General features: G+C 36.9%; 1 pseudogene; it reads right to left on the reverse strand.

Moving 5' to 3' along the window:
• Positions 1-3,703: 3,703 nt before the first annotated feature.
• Positions 3,704-4,937, reverse strand: LOC143661620 (transcription elongation factor A protein 1 pseudogene; annotated as a pseudogene).
• Between the last annotated feature and the right edge of the window lie 6,713 nt (positions 4,938-11,650).

Consider the following 11,650-nt stretch of genomic DNA (forward strand, 5'->3'; position numbering starts at 1 on the left):
GAATATTTGGCTCCAGTATTAGATTCTTACTGCTGCTGTAACAAATTACCACAAACTTGGTTGCTTAAAACAGCACAAATGTATTATCTTACCATTCTGTAGGTCAGAAGTATAGAACATGTCTCACTGGACTAAAACTGAGATATTTTAGTTTTCTAAAGCTTCTGGAACGCAATGTGCCAAAAATAGATGGGCTTTTATAAAGGGGATTTATTAAGTTACAAGTTTACAGTTCTCAGGCCATAAAAATGCCCAAACTAAGGCATCCAGTGAAAGATACCTTGAGTCCAAAGAAAGATGTCCCCATGTCCAAATGGTGTCCAGGCTTCCTCTGTCACATGGGAAGGCATGTGGCCAGTATTTGCTGGTCCTTTCTTAGCTTCTCTGGGGCAAATCTGGATTTCTTTTCTTACCTTTCCTTGCCTCTCTCCAAGTCTGGTTTGCTTAGCATCTCACATAAACACACATGATGATGTCTACTGGGCTCTGGTTCCTGTCTAGTTTCTGTCTGCTCTCTCAGCTCCTGGCATCTCCTGGGGCTTCTGCATTTCCAAATATGTGTGTCTCAGCTTACTCTGTATTGGCTATCCAACCATCCCTGTTAGCATGCCAAGTGACTCCAAATGTCTTGTCTAAGTCAGTTCTGAAGTGTGTCTCATTGTGACCTCTTTTAAGGAATCCAATAAGCTAAGACCCACCTTGAATGGGCAGAGCCAAATCATCTAATCAAAATTGGGTGGGCCACATCTTCATGGAAATAATCTAACCAAAAGGTCACACCCATAATTGGGTGTTTCATATCTCCATGGAAACAACCTAATCAAAGATTCCACCCTAAACAATAGGTCTGCCCCGCAAAATTGGATTAGGAAAAAGAAAATGGCTTTTCTGGGGTATATAACAACTTTAAACCAGCAGAGGCGTTGACAGGCCGAATTCTTTCTGGAGACTCTAGGGGAGGATTCTTTTCCTTGCCTTTTCCAGAGACTAAAGGTTGCCTGCATTCTTGGGCTTGTGACTTCTTCCCCCATCTTCAAAGCCAAAAACAGATCTTTAATTCTGTCTGACTTTTACTATCCCCCTTCTTTATTTATAGGAGAGGCATTGAGACTTTGAAAAGGGTAGAGAATTTCCCAGGGTTACTCTGGGGAAGAGTCAGAGCCATCTTTCGGGTTATAAGACTCACTGTTGAATGGTCTTTCCACTATATGAGTAAATCCCTTTCAGAAGTCAGAGATTTACTCAATTGAATTTCAGTGTATTTCAAGGATCTACATAGAGTTAGCCCAATCTCTTATATTTTTCTTGAACTACATCTTTGGTCTTGGGAAATGAGAAATTCAGTTCAGAATTTTGTTCTGGAAGTTTCTACAGAAACCTCAATTCAGTCTTCCTTATTTCAATAAATTAGTCTACTTCCTAAGGCACATGGGTGTGATTAGGCATTTCATAAGTATTTTTTCTTTAATGTGTAATATGTTCCATGAACATATTAGCTTTTTTTTAACAAGAAAACAAACTCACATGTTAATTAATAAGTACCATATACCTCTGCCTAGTATGTTATTTGATATTTAGCAAGTAGCCAGGAAGTGTTTGTTGAATGAATGAATTATATGATTGTCTCCTTTTTTCCTTCTGGCTGCTCCAGAATATAGGAGGCAAGAAGGCTTAAATTTTTTACCATCACAATCAGCTTTTTTCTTTCTTTCTTTTGTGAAGAATAATATGTATACAAAAAAGCAGTAAATTTCAAAGCACAACACCACAATTAGTTGTAGAACATATTTCAGACTATGACATGGGTTACAATTCCACAATTTTAGGTTTTTACTTCTAGCTGCTCTAAGATACTGGAGACTAAAAGAAATATCAATTTAATGATCCAGTATTCATATTCATTTGTTAATCTTATCTTCTCTGTAAACCCCACCATCACCTTTGATCTTGCCATCCTTCTCTTTAGGGGTGTTTGGGCTATGGTCATTCTAAGTTTTTCATGTTGGAAGGGTCTGTCACTAGTATGGGGTACAGAGATGGAGCTATCTGATATTCTGGAGAGACTGGGCCCTCTAGGTTTCAGGACTTACCTAGCCTAAGGACCCATCTGGAGGTTTTGTGTTTCTGGAAAGTTACTCTAGCGCATGGAAACCTTGTGCAATCTTATATATTGCCCTAGGTGTTATTTGGAATTGATTGGAAGGGTTCTGGTTGTGGTTTGGCAGGTTATGATAGGTAGCAATGTTTTGTTTTTTTTTTTTTTTTTTTTACGTTTTTAACAAGAAACTTTATTGAATTACAAATTTTAAAATGAATGACTTAATTTAAAAGTGGGAGTAACTTTACTCCTTTCTTAAATTTACTCTTTCCAAAAATGCACTATATTTTTTAAGTGACAATGCAATAGGTTAATCTGTGAACTCACAAAGTAAAGACGGGCTGGTGGAAGGGGGCCAAATCTTACAAATATGGGTCTTAAGGTGGATGTTCAAATATTATCTTCCATATTACATCAAACTGATATGCAACAAGAAATGGGAAAAAGGGGGATTGGAGGGGAGTGTCAAGCATGGACTGAGGTCTCTTTAGCAGCATCTGACAGAATGCAGATTGAGTGGGATAACATGTAGCCTTTTTAACAGTGGCCTTTCAGATGCACTGGAACAAGTGCACAATCAAGGAACCTGATAGAACAAATGTACACACCTCAACAAAAAGTAAAATTTCAACTGTAAGAGCTGTATAGAAGACAACTTGCACTACAGCCCATATCCAGTCTGTTCAACCTCATACAACATGTAAAAGAGAAAATCAGCAAATAAAACTAAGGGCAAAAATATTTTCCATCAACCTCCATATGGAAAGACCACAGTTTTAATGGCTTATACAATCCTTAAGCTTACTCCTAGGTCAGTGTGGATTTCCAAATCAAAATCAGATCTTGAACTGTTTACATTAACTACTCTATAGTAAAATGCTAACATTTTCTTCCCAGCCAAGTCTTCCATGAAGGACAAAAATGGTTAAAAGCTTTCATTCTTCACCTATGCAGAGATTTATGAAAAAAAGCTAGGTCAGTGTGGATCTCCAAATCAAAATCAGATCTTGAACTGTTTACATTAACTACTCTATAGTAAGATGCTAACACTTTCTTCCTAGCAAGTCTTCCTATGAAGGACAAAAACGGTTAAAAGCTTTCATTCTTTGCCTATGTAGAGATTTATGAAAAAAACATACTAAACTATGACAGCGTTCTTCTGCAAAACTAAAATAATTACAAAATGAAACAGGCAAACAAACAACGAAACCCAACTGATTTCAACAAAGTAAAGTCAAGTTACCAAAAGTAAAATCTGTTAAGAACAAGTACATGTACAAGAAATTACAAGAAATGATGATCATGGTTAGTTACAGATGCAAAATATCTAATTATCCCATGCTTGAGAACATAATAATTAAAATCAAATTCATATGCTGGTTCAAATATTATATATAATTTAGATAAGCTGGTCAAGTACTATTTGAATACACACCATATTTGATAAACCTAAAATTATATTACCTTTTCTTCTTTTCTAATATTTGCAGGTACATGCCAATATGGAAATAATCTAATTTCCACTTATGTATATAGAGAAGAATAACATTTTTAGTGTAATGTTTCAGACTGTAAAAAAGATAAGGTATACTTTCCTTTAACAAAAGAAGAAATCGAGTGCCAAAAGTTTAACTGATAAAAGTTTAATATCAACTTACTTATAAAAATGAAAGAAATATTCTGAAACAGATACCATACAATTATTATATGGTCTCCCTACTGCTATTTGAACACAGAAGGTATTTAAGGAAGGGAAGTTAAGTCAAAAACAGACTAACCCAAGGGATGTATGCTGCTTTAAAAATCTGATTTGTCAGAAAACTAGTTGCTTAGCAGAGTTTTAAAGCTAATTACAAAATCCATTTTCTTAATGGTCCAGACATCTTGCCAATTCTCCCAACTCAGCAGAACTTCCATCGATTTCCACATTCATTACAGACAACAAATGTTGTCATTGGTTCATCAGCACTATGGGTTTGTACCTGTGTGTAAGTACAGTTCTTCTTTTTACACTTGCCACATGTGAACAAGTCAGTCTGGGTTCCACCCGTTTTGGCCATTTGATGCTCTCTGATGGCTTCTTTGGTCAAGTTTTTCCGCATCTCTTTGAGCTCATTGCTAGCCATTTCCTCTGCTGTCATTCTAGCAAATAAGTCAGGAGGAATATTCCCACACAGTACATTTTTCCTTAAATTTGGATTCTTTGCATCCTTAAGATTTGATATCCTACTGCGTACTCTATTTTTGTATTTCATGTCCGTATTCCTTATTTCTTGATATATAGCTTCTTCAATTTGAGATCCTAATTCTTCCTCATCAGCTCCAATAGCAATGTAGTCGTCTCCTGTTCGGAGAGCTGCAGCAAGCATCTCTCTACACTTTAACCGTACAGAATCAGAAGTGCTTGGTGCCCGAGGAAAAGATGAAACATAAGTATCTCGAGCATTTGTCTCATCCTTTCTGCTGCTTACGCTGCCACTGGAGCTACTTTCTTCTCTTGCATCAGGGCTATTCTGCGATGTCATGGCAGGTTCTTTTTTCTTTTCTTCAGAGTCTTTATCAGTTGATGGTCCATCTAGTAATTTTTTCCAGGATTTGATGAGAGACTTTGCTAAGGATGTAACTTCTTCATCTGTACTCTGCTTGCGAATAGCATTAACTGACATTCCGATTCTTGTGGACTGTAATAATTCCAGAGTCATGGGAATATTCTTAAGCTCCTTCAGCAAATCCAATGCTCCAGCCGCGTTTTTCTTCTGCACCATCTTGTCCATCTTCTTGGCGATGTGCACCACTTCGTCCTCCATGGCGCCGGCGAGAGGTCGGAACAGCCCGGGCGGAGCGGTAGCAATGTTTAACTGAAGCTTGCATAAGAGCAACCTCCAGAGTAGCCTCTTGACTCTATTTGAACACTCTCCTCCACTGATACGTTATTAGTTACACTTCTTTCCCCCCTTTTGATCAGGATGGAATTGTCAATCCCAAGGTGCCAGGGCCAGATTCATCCCTGGGAGTCATCTCCCACATAACCAGGGAGACTTTCACCCCTGAATGTCATGTCCCACATAGTGGGAAGGACAATGATTTTACTTGCAGAGTTGGGCTTAGAGAGAGTGAGGCCACATCTGAGCAACAACAGAGGTCCTCCAGAAGTAACTCTCAGGCATGCCTATGGGCAGTCTAAGCTTCTCTGCTACCAACATAAGCTTCACAAGAGTAAGCCTCAGGATCAAAGGCATGGCCTATCGATTTGGGTGTCCCTAAAGGTTGACACAGTATCAGGGAATTTTCTGATGGTAAGGTTTAATAGTTCCATATTTTTCCCCCATCCCTCAAGAGACCTTGCCAATACTTTTTGATTGTCTGCTTAATATACACTAGGATATATCCAGGCATTACATTAATCTATACAGGATTAAAGTATGTCTTTTTTATTCTGGGCTCCCTGTGTTTCAGGTGTTCAAATGAGCTATACAGATAGGTTGAGTTAGATTGTGTGCTACAGAAAATATGTTCTCAAGGAGTATGTGTGCTTCTAAAATATAGACAATGTCTTCCTTACCCCTGTATTCTAAATTACTTTAATCTCAACCTGATCAGCTTCATTCTTATCTCTAAATATCAGGTTATATATATAAAACAGCCTCTTGAAATCCAGAAATTATAATTATCACTCTGGACTTATTGTGTCTGCTATAAAAATTCAAGGCCCCTGCTTTCTTATAAGCATTTCTAAAAGATACCATACCATTGTTGTTCTTTTATTTCTGGCTTATTTTGCTTCGTCAGATATCCCACATGTTCATCCCCATCATTGCATGTCTCACAACTTCATTCCTGTTTGTAGCAGCACAACCTTTGTTCATAAGTATACACCATCATTCACCAATCTACTTCTCAGTTAGTGGATCCTTCAGCCACCTGCATTCATCAGGCATCAAGTATAGTGCCCAAAGTCCTCAGTACATCAACATTCTCAATTTTATATAATTCACTGTTCCCAAGAGAAAGAAAAGCAATAAGCACACCCTCACTAAATAGGAAATCTAAACCTCCTCTTAATTCTTGTCCCTCCCTTCATTATTTACCTCTGCTGTTGCTGTGGTACTGCTGATGTTTTCTTTTTGAACATAGCCCATAGCATGCAATAGCCATTGACCCCATACCCTGGACTTAAACACTCTTTGTACATGAATCATACCTTTGAAGTAATTCTTTCAAGAACTAATTTGTATTATATTAATCAATGGGCCACATAGATCTATACAACCCCTCTCAATCTTGTTCATCTTCAATATGGTAATATTACTTATAGACCCACCAGAGAACCACCTTCGCTTCTATCTATTCCCTTACATCAGAGTTCAACTTCATTAGCTAACCGTTTACCAATCTCTAGCTTCTATGAATCTCTAAGTCCCCTATATTCTGTATTTAAAGCCTCTGATTATACCTTTTGATGGTCATAAAAGTGAAATCATATAGTATCTATTCTTTTGTGTCTGGCTTATTTCACTCAGTATTATGTCCTCAAAACTCATCCACTTGTCATGTGCTTCAAGACATCATTTTGTCTTACTGCTGTATAATATTTCATCATATGTATATGCCACATTTTGTTGATCTACTCGGCTGTTGATGGGCATTTGGCTTGTTTCCATCATTTAGTGACTGTGGATAATGCTGCTAAGAACATAGATGTACAATGTCCATTTGTGACATTACTTTCAGCTCTTCTCAGTATGTACCAAGTAATTCTATTGCTGGGTCATAGAGCAACTTGACAGTTAGTTTCCTAAAGAACTGTCAAACAGTCTCCTATACTGGTTGCACCATTATGCATTCCCACCAGCAGTGCATAAGTGTCGCAATTTCTCCACATCCTCTCCAAAATTTATAGTTTCCTGTTCCTTTAATAACAGCCATTCTTATAGGAGTGAGGTGGTTTCTCATTATAGTCTCAATTTGCATTTCCCTTATAGCCAATGAAAATGAGCATCTTTCATGTGCTTTTGAGTTGTCTTTATTTGCTCTTCAGAAAAAATGCCTATTCATATCTTTAGTCCATTTTATAATTGGGAAGTTTGTTCATTTTATAATTGGGATGTTTGTTCTCTTGTTGTTGAATGGTATGATTTCTTTGTATATACAGAATATCAAAACTTTGTCTGATGTGTGATTTCCAAATATTTTCTGCCATTGAGTTGGCTGACTCTTCCCCTTTATTGACAAAGTCTTTGGGGTGCAGAAACATTTGATTTTGAGACGTTCCCCTTTGTCTATTTTTTCTTTTGTTGCTTGTGCTTTAGGTGTAAAGTTTAGGAAGTGACCTCCTGTTACTAGGTCTTGAAGATGTTTCCCTACATCTTCTAGAAGGTTTATGGTGCTAGTTCTTATATTTAGGTATTTGATCCACTTTGAGTTAATTTTTGTATAGGGTATAAGATAGGAGTCTTCCTTCATTCTTTTGACTATTGATATCCAGTTCTTCCATGCCCAATTATTGAAAAGACTATTTTGTCCCAGTTCAGAGGATTTGGGGACCCTATCAAAAATCAGTTGTTCATAGATTTGGTGGCCTATTTCTGCACTCTTGATTCAAGTCCATTGATCAATGGTTCTATCTTTGTGCCAGTACCATGCTGTTTTGACCACGTGGTTTTATAAAAGTTTTTAAAGTCAGGGAGTGTTAATCCTCCCACTTCGTTCTTCTTTTTTTTAGGATGCTTTTAGCTATTCAGAATCTTTTTTCTTCCAGATGAATTTGGTAACTAAGTTTTCCAAGTCTTCAAAGTAGGGTATTGGGATTTTGATTGGTACTATGTTGAATCTGTAGATCAATTTGGGTAGAACTGAGGTCTTAATTATGTTTAACCTTTCTATCCATGAGCAGGGAATATCTTTCCACCTATTTAGATCTTCTTTGATTTCTTTTAGCAAGGTTGTGTTATTTTCTGTGTACAAGTCCTTTACATCCCTAATTAAGTTCATTCCTAAGTACTTGATTCTTTTAGTTGCTATTTTGAATGGATTTTTTTTTCCTTAACTGACTCCTCAGTTAGTTCATTGCTTGTGTATAGAAACATTACTGATTTTTGCACATTAACTTTATATCCTACCACCTTGCTGAATTTGTTTATTAGCTCAAGTAACTTTGCTATAGATTTCTCAGGATCTTCCAAGTATAGTGTCATGTCATCTGCAAATAATGAAGGTTTTACTTCTTCCTTTCCAATTTGGATGCCTTTTATTTCTTTGTCCTGCCTGATTGCTCTAGCTAGAACTTCTAGAAGCACAATGTTGAATAATAATAGAGAGAGCGGGCATCCTTGTCTCATTTCTGATCTTAGGGAAAAAGCTTTCAGTCTCTCTCCATTGAGTATGATGCTGGCTATCCGTTTTTCATATATTCCTTTTATCATATTGAGGTAGTTACCTTTGGATCCTATCTTTTGAGGTGTTTTTCTCAGAAAATGATATTGAATTTTGTTGAATGCTTTTTCAGCATCAATAGGGATGATCATCTGATTATTTCCTCTTTCAATTTGTTAATGCACTGCATTACATTAAATGATTTTCTTGTTTTGAACCATCCTAGTGTTCCTGGTACCCCACTTGGTCGTGGTGTATAATTCTTTTAATGCGTTGTTGGATTTGATTTGATAATATTTTGTTGAGAACTTTTTGCATCTATGTTCATTAGGAAGATTGGCCTGTAGTTTTCTTTTCCTGTAGCATCTTTACCCAGTTTTGGTATTAAAATGATGTTAGCTTCATAAAATGAGTTAAGTAGAGTTCGTTTTTCCTCAAATTTTTGGAAAAGTTTTGGCAGGATTGGTGTTAGTTATTTTTGGAATGTTTGACAGTATTCTCCTGTGATGCCATCTGAGCCTGGACTCTTCTTTGTAGGAATTTCTTCTTTTTTTTTTGGTCATGAGCAGGCTCTGAGAATCGAACCCAGGTTTCTGGCATGGCAGGTAAGAATTCTGCCACTGAGCTGCCATTGCACTGCCTTGTAGGAAGATTTCTGATCACTACTTGAATCTCTTTTACTTGTGATCGGTTTGTTGAGATCTTCTATTTCTTTCTGAGGCAGTGTAGTTTGATTTTATGTTTCCAGGAATTTGTCCATTTCATCTGAGCTGTCTAGTTTCTTCGCATATAGTTGTTCATAGCATCTTCTTATGATTTCTTTTATTTCTTCAGGGTCTGTGGCTACACACCCCTTCTCATTTCTGTTTTTGTTTGTTTGCATCCTCTCTCTTTTTTGCTTTGTCTTGCTAGTGTCCCATCAATTTTATTCATTTTCTCAAAAAACCAACTTTTGTTTTTGTTGATTCTTTCTATATTATTTTGTTCTCCCATTCATTTATCTCTGCTATAATCTTTGTTATTTCTCTTCTTCTATTTGCTTTAGGGTTAGTTTGCTGTTCTTTCTCATGTTCCTCCAGGTGAGCAGTTAGGTCTTCAATTTTGCTCTTTCTTGTTTTTTAATATAGATATTTCGGGCAATAAATTTCCCTCTCAGCACAGCCTTTGCCTTATCCCATAAGTTGTGGTAAGTTGTATTCTCAGTTCATTCATCTCCAGATAGCTACTGATTTCTTTACAATTTATTCTTTGACCACTGGTTGTTTCAGAGTTTGCTATTTAATCCCCATATATTTGTTAATGTTCTCATTCTTTGGTGGTTATTGAGATCCATCTTCATCCGTTGTGATCAGAGAAAGTGCTTTGAATGATTTCAATGTTTCTAAATTTATAAAGACCTGTTTTGTGCCCCAGCATATGATATACCTGGAGAATGTTCCATGAGCACTAGAGAAGAATGTATACCCTTGTGCTTTGGGGTGCAATGACCTCTATTATTTGCCTGTTAGGGCCAATTCATTTATCAACTTGTTTAACTTCTCTGTTTCCTTGTTGATCTTCTGTCTGGTTGTTCTAGCTATAGAGGAGAGTGGTGTATTGACGTCTGTTAATATTACTGTTGAAACATCTATCACTCCCTTCAGTTTTTCCATCGTGTGTCTCATGTTCTTTGAAGCTCCTTGATTGGGAACATAAAATTTTATGATTATTATATCTTCTTGATGTATTGACCCTTTAACTAGCATATAGTGTCCTTCTTTGTCTCTTATGATGTCTTTACATTTAAATTCTATTTTGTCCAATATTACTATAGCTACTCCTGCTTTCTTTTGGTTACAACTTGTGTGAAAAATCTTTTTCCATCCTTTCACTTTTTTCTTTTTTTATTAATTAAAAAAATTAACAGCAAACAAAACATTAAGATATCATTCTATTCTACATATACATCAGTAATTCTTAGTATCATCACATAGTTGCATATTCATCATTTCTTAAATCATTTGCATTGATTTAGAAAAGAAATAAAAAGACAACAGAAAAAGAAATAAAATGATAACAGAGAAAAAAAAAGATTACACATACCATACCCCTTACCCTTCACTTTCCTTTACCACTAGCATTTCAAACTAAATTTATTTTAACATTTTTCCCCCTATTATTTATTTTTATTCCATATGTTCTACTCTTCTGTTGATATAGTAGATAAAAGAAGCATCAGACACAAGGTTTTCACATTCACAGAGTCTCATTGTGAAAGCTATATCATTGTTCAATTATCATCAAGAAACATGGCTACTGGAACACAGCTCTACATTTTCAGGCAGTTCCCTCCAGTCTCTCCACTACATCTTGAACAACAAGGTGATATCTACTTAATGCATAAGAATAACCTCCAGGATAGCCTCTCAACTCTGTTTGGAATCTCTCAGCCATTGACACTTAGCCTCATTTCACTCTTCCCCCTTTGGTAGAGAAGGTTCTCTCAATCCCTTGATGTTAATTCTCAGCTCATTCTAGAGTCTTTCTCAGTCCCTTGATGCTGAATCTCAGCTCATTCCAGGATCTCTGTCCCATGTTTCCAGGAAGGTCCACACCCATGGGATTTATGTCCCACACAGAGAGGGGGAGGGTGGTGAGACTGCTCATCATGTGGGCTGGAGAGAGAGGCCACATCTGAGCAACAAAAGAGGCTCTCTTGGGGTTGACTCTTAGGCCTAAATTTTAAGTAGAATTGACCTATCCTTTGTGGGGTTAAGTTTCATATGAACAAACCCCAGGACTGAGGGTTCAGCCTATAGCTTTGGTTGTCCACACTGCTTGTGAGAATATCAAGAATTCAACTTGGGGAAGTTGAATTTCTCCCCACTCTCACCATTCCCCAAAGAAGGCTTGCAAATACTTTTCCACTCACTGATCAAATCACTCTGGGATTCATTGGGGCATCACTCTGGACAAACCAACAAAACCTCATGTCCTACTTGAGATTCCAAGTACTTATGACGTTCAATCAAACTATCTACATAAGTTATATTAGGAAATGCTTGTATTAGTTAGGGTTCTCTAGAGAAACAGAATCAACAGGGAATACTTGCAAATATAAAATTTATGAGAGTGTCTCACATGACCGTAGGAATGCAAAGTCCAAAATCCACAGGGCAGGCTGCGAAGCCGATGACTCCA

This window comes from Tamandua tetradactyla, chromosome 17 (genome assembly GCF_023851605.1).
Source record: "Tamandua tetradactyla isolate mTamTet1 chromosome 17, mTamTet1.pri, whole genome shotgun sequence".
NCBI lineage: Eukaryota > Metazoa > Chordata > Mammalia > Pilosa > Myrmecophagidae > Tamandua > Tamandua tetradactyla.